We start from the raw sequence: 6,000 nt of genomic DNA on the forward strand, positions 1-6,000 counted from the left end.
ACAAGAGCCTCATCTCGCCTGACCAGCAGCTCTTGAAGGCAGGCTGGTGCTGCTGTCTCTGCCTCTCCTCTCTGTCCCAGGAAGACTGCTTAAGGGGATAAATGCTTGCTTTTAGATCCTCAAGCAACAACCCCTCCGTGCAGCATGAAGAGCACACTGAAGGCACCCTGTCCCAGCCTCTGCTGCTGCAAAGACAGAAACTGGTGACCGTTTTGCTTTCTTCTTTAAAGCAGGTTTTTTGTTTTTGTTTTTGTTTTCTCTCTAAGCGACCACCTTTCTGTGCGCTGCTACTGCTTCAGGAGTTCCATAGCCATTTAAGAGTCTCTTATAATCATCTCATCTCCAGCTCTGACTAACCAAAGGGGCGCCACACACAGGATCCATTGCACCGCCTGAGAAACCTAGTAAGGGAGAGCCACTGGATGTAGCTCGGTAAATTGTGGCTCTTGCAATAATTACGGGCCTGAGTTCAATACTCTAGAACCCATGTAAGACAAACACACACACACATACACACACACACACACATAGACACACACACACAGACACAGACACACACACACACATACAGACATACACACATACACACACAGACACACACACATAGACACAGACACACACACACACATAGACACACACAGACACACACACACACACAGATACACAGAGACAGACACAGAGAGAGACAGATCAAATCTTCCTGGTGATGCACCTGTAACCCTGATTCTAGGGAGTGGAGAGAGACAGATCCAAGAGGTTCACTGAATGGTCAGGCTGGCCTAATGGTGATCACCAGGCCAATGAAAGAGAGTGTCGCCAAGAATAAGGTGGATGGCTGAGGTAGACCCCTTAACATGGCCATGCCTGATCCTCCCTGCAGAGAGGTCAGTGTTCACGTCATGCAAGTGGTGCAGGCCCTGGGAGGACTTTGTAGTACAGTGGGTGTTCCCAGTTCCCCTTAAAGTCTAACTGTGGCCATGTCTGAAACCTGTTTGTTTCCCCTGGGTTTATACTTGATACCTGTGTTAGAAAGAAGTCCTATTTCCCAGAGCAGAGGAGGGCCAACAGCCAGTCATGTGATTGAGTGCTCATGGATATGTAAGCCCACTGTGCCCACTGTGTGACTGCTCACAGGCCTGTGTGTGCCCACTGTGTGACTGCTCACAGGCTTGTGTGTGCCCAATGTGTGTGCCCACTGTGTGACTGCTCACAAGCTTGTGTGTGCCCAATGTGTGACTGCTCACAGGCTTGTGTGTGCCCAATGTGTGACTGCTCACAGGCTTGTGTGTGCCCAATGTGTGACTGCTCACAGGCTTGTGTGTGCCCACTGTGTGACTGCTCACAAGCTTGTGTGTGCCCAATGTGTGACTACTCACAGGCTTGTGTGTGCCCAATGTGTGACTGCTCACAGGCTTGTGTGTGCCCAATGTGTGACTGCTCACAGGCTTGTGTGTGCCCAATGTGTGACTGCTCACAGGTCTGTGTGCCCACTGTGTGACTGCTCACAGGTCTGTGTGTGCCCACTGTGTGACTGCTCACAGGTCTGTGTGTGCCCAATGTGTGACTGCTCACAGGTCTGTGTGTGCCCAATGTGTGACTGCTCACAGGTCTGTGTGCCCACTGTGTGACTGCTCACAGGTCTATGTGTGCCCACTGTGTGACTGCTCACAGGTCTATGTGTGCCCACTGTGTGACTGCTCACAGGTCTATGTGTGCCCACTGTGTGACTGCTCACAGGTCTGTGTGCCCACTGTGTGACTGCTCACAGGTCTATGTGTGCCCATTCAGGACTGTCTGTCTTCACAGGCTTGCTTTAGGTGCTAGTGAATCACAAACTTGATCTCCACTACCAAATATCATGATGTCAGTTTTAGTTCTACAAAGAAGGAATGCATTCATTCATCCATTCATCCTCTGTGCATTCGTTCCTTTGAAAAGATTCATTTGTTTTATTTTTGCGACCATGTTTTGTACTACTTGCTTGCCCGTTGCCCGAGGAGGCCAGAAGAACACTGTCAGATCCTCTGGAACTGGAGTTATACTACGACAGTCATGAGCCACGGTGTGGGCACTGGGAACCAAACCCACATCCTCTGTAAGAGCCGCAAGTTCGTTCATTCATTTCTGAGACCACTGTGTGTTTGTTTGTAAAGGCCATGGCTCCCCCTCTCTACCCAGCCAATCACAGGTTCTGGACAGAGGAGGGGCGTGGGTATGGGTTCCCACTTACCAGGGTGACTCTGCCCTCCTAGCTGTTGGCTTCCAATCCTGTTAACAGACTCTCAAGATGTGCCATTTTAACAGCAACATGAAGATCATCTGTTCTAACTGTGGCATGGCACCCTGGATTGGGACAGGGTTCTGAACAGAACGACACATGGAGACAGCCTGTAGGAATCCGAGGGAGCTTGTGGCACAGTTGTCCCCGTGCCCCAGTATTACTGACAGCGGACTGAGGTCATGGAAGGAGTTGGCATGGGTGGAGTATGACAGAGAGTGGGGGTCTATCTAAGGGTTACTTTATAAAAACCTTTTCCTGATCCAATGTCTCTCCTATTTTGAGACAGTCTTGATAATCTAGTTCAATCCGGCTTGAACTTGCTACATCCTGACCACTGGAATTGCAGGTGTGTCCCCTCCTGCTTGTCACCCCTCTCCCAACGAAGCCCACCCACCTGCTTCTCTCAGGTTTCTATCTAGTTCTTTCTGAACTCCTATCCGAGCTAAATTGTTACTGATCCCAGGACCTAAGATGCTTGTGTAAGTTCCCAGCGGTCTTAGGGCTGAGCGTTGCTTAGTGCTCTAAAGTCTGATTGGTCTCAGTCCTCACACCCTGTGAAGCTGTGAATGCCAGTGACCCAGACACTGGGGAGAAGAGACACGTGGATCCTGAGAGCTTAGTGGCCAGTCAGCCTAGCAGAGCTGGTGAGCTTCTGGGTCAGTCAGAGACCTCATGTCAAGGCAGAGAGTGGGAGAATACCCCAGACGACTGACGACTGACCTAGCCTCCACCTGTGCAACCCCTGTGGTCTGCACATCCACATACATGCAACACACACACACACACACACACACACACACACACACACACACACACTTTAAAGTGTTTCCTCAGACAGTTTCCCATCTCACCATCCTCAGTTCAACTCAGGTATCCACAAACTTGGCCTTGCCTCAGCACCCTGCTGTCTCCCTGTCACTGACACCCCACTTCCTGTCCCAATTACACTCGCCTCAGTTCCAGGCCTCTCCCCGTGACAGGACTGGGATGCAGACTCTGAACCATGCATACTCTCCCTACTTGCCACGGTCTACTGCACTCCCCTCGTCCCCCATTCCACACTCCGCTGCAGCTGTTGTCTGTCTTCCTGGTCTTCAAGCACGGTCCTGCCCTGGGGCCTTTGCACATGACATTCTGGTTCCTATGGTTTTCCATTCCCTCGGTTTTCCGTTCCCTCGAGCTCTCCAAGTCTTTGCTTACAGGTCCCCCCCCCCACCCGTGAGGTCTTGCTAAAGATCTTCATAAACCAGTAAGCCCCCTCTGTCCCTGTGTAGGCTTCTCTGTAGAATCACAAGTACACATGTCTGCTGTGCTCTAGGTTGACTGTGTCTCAGAGTAGTTGTTGAGTCCAGAAAGGCAGAGCTGGGTAAGAAAATGATTTAAAAAAAAATCAGGGGGCAGGGAGATGGTTCAGCCAGTGAAATGTCTTCCATGCGACTTGAGCACCCGAGTTCAATCCTCAGCACTCATGAAAAGTCTAGGGGTGGTCGAGTGTGCCTTTGATCCCATGACCAGGGAGGCAGATATGGGAGGAGCTCAGGGCCTCTCTGCCCAGTCTGACTGAACTGGTGAGTTGTGTTAAGTGAAAGACCTGGACTCAGAAATAGAAGCCCTCTGCCCTGAACACCCTCCCCCTGCCCCCTCACACATACACACCACTCGCATGCATTCACACACACACACATACTCATACACACTTACATTCATACACACACACCACACACATAACTCACACACAACTCTCACACTCACACATACTCTCAAACACAGTACATTTCCACACTCCCACATACTCACACACACTCACTATTCATTCATACACATACTAATAACACTCACACATCACATTTATACTACACACACACCACATGCACACTACTCAGACTATTCACACACATACACCACACACACACACACACACACACACACACATTCATATACACTCACATACACCACACACATACTCATACATACACATTCTTCCTCACACATACCATGCACATGCTGACTTGAATGGTTTAGGCCCGGGGGGCTCAGGAAGATTTTCCTGTGCCTGTGGCAGGTAGGCCAGGGACTTAGGGGTGGCTTCGTCTCTAAGACCAGTCCTGAGGCTCCCCTGCAAGTGTGCATGTGTGCACACAAAAGGAGGTGTGAGAATGTGCATGCCGTGGCTCCTAGACTCAGGTTTCCCACAGTGGAAGATGAGTCTCCTAACCTCTGAGGATCACTGTGCCCTCGCAGGGTGAGCATAGGTCTGGGTGGAGGTTTGTGGGTGCAGGCAGGAGGCTACGGCCTCACCATCTCTGCTTTCCTTGCTGGGAACCGTGCCTGTCCATGTTGCCTGCTTCCTCCGTATACCTCTTCCCCTTGGCACCCTGCTCCTCTCCCCTGTTATCCCTTTGTCCCTCAGTGTCTCCCTCCTCTCTGCCTCTTCTGTTGCACCCTCTGTTGTGGCCTCTTACGGAGTCTCACTGTTCTCCACCTTTGCTTTCCCAAACACCTGCCCACTCCTCCCTTGGCCTCTCCCACCCTCTCCTCCTCCTGGCTTTCTTCCTTCCCGGTCTGTCTGTCTGTCCAGTGGCGGCATCATGTCTTTCTCTTCACCTGCCTGTCCTCCCTTCCTTGCCAGCCCTGTCTGTCCCCATCACCCTCTTTGTCTCCCTCAGCTTTCCGGGAAGGCAGTGGTGATTTATGAGCTGTGGACAGGGCCAGCTGCGGGTGCGGGAGGCCCCCGATTAAGGTTTCCCGGAGGAAGCTGCCTGCTTGGGATGGCAGGGTGACAGCGTTTACAGAGCAGCCCCAGCTCAGAGCACGCCTGTCAGCCCGAGACAGATGGAGTGCTGGAGAAGGCCCCTTACTTCATTCACACCTCTTTGGGCAAACAATAAAACACTTACCACAGCCTTGACACGGGCAGAGGCCTCGCAAGAACATTCCCAGTCAGGCCCAGGGGCCAGAGCTTGGGTAGTAAGGACAGGTGGTCCCAGGACTCCAAGCCACAAGCAAGCCCAAAGCCCCCCAACCTGGCTCTCGATTGAACTCTGAGGCTGTAACTGTGTCAGCTGCTTCTCTCTCTCTGGGCCTCAGTTTCCTTGTCTGGGAAGTGAGATGTGGGGAAGGAGAGCACCACAGAAAGTTAGCATGGGCAGGAGTTGGGATGATATCTGGGCTAACACTGAGGTGGGAAGGGCCTACTCGGAGTTCTAGCCTGTGTCTTGGAAAGAAGATGTCTGATCCAAGGCCATGAGCAGGAAGGTCTCCACCTTTTCCTGGGACCCCTTCCCTTAGGTACTCGGTTCTAAAACAGCCATTCAGAGGGTGTATAGATACATTACACAAGACCGAACAAGCTCACCCCAGGTGAAGAGAGGACAACAGAAGCCAACACACCCATCCAGGCCCGCCATCAGGAGATGTGGGCTGCAGACAGCTCCCTCACCAAGGGAGAAAATGGATTCCCTACCTCCTCAAACCCCAGGGTTCTCATCTGTGAAATGGGGCAGATGCTGCCTGCTTTTAAGGGTGGCTGTGAAGGGTATCTGAGAGGATTCAGATAGTGTGGTCACCAATCCAATAAAGAACCTACTGCATGCACAGCTGAGGCTCCCAGGGAGGTTCCTGGAGACCTGTTTCAGAGGCTCACAGAGTTGGGGACTTCAGCCTGGGAGGCTGGGATGAGGAAATGCAGTATGGGGTAGAGTGGGAGTGCCTATGATCTG

This window comes from Rattus norvegicus, chromosome 5 (genome assembly GCF_021556685.1).
Source record: "Rattus norvegicus strain SHRSP/BbbUtx chromosome 5, alternate assembly SHRSP_T2T, whole genome shotgun sequence".
NCBI classification, from domain to species: Eukaryota; Metazoa; Chordata; class Mammalia; order Rodentia; family Muridae; genus Rattus; species Rattus norvegicus.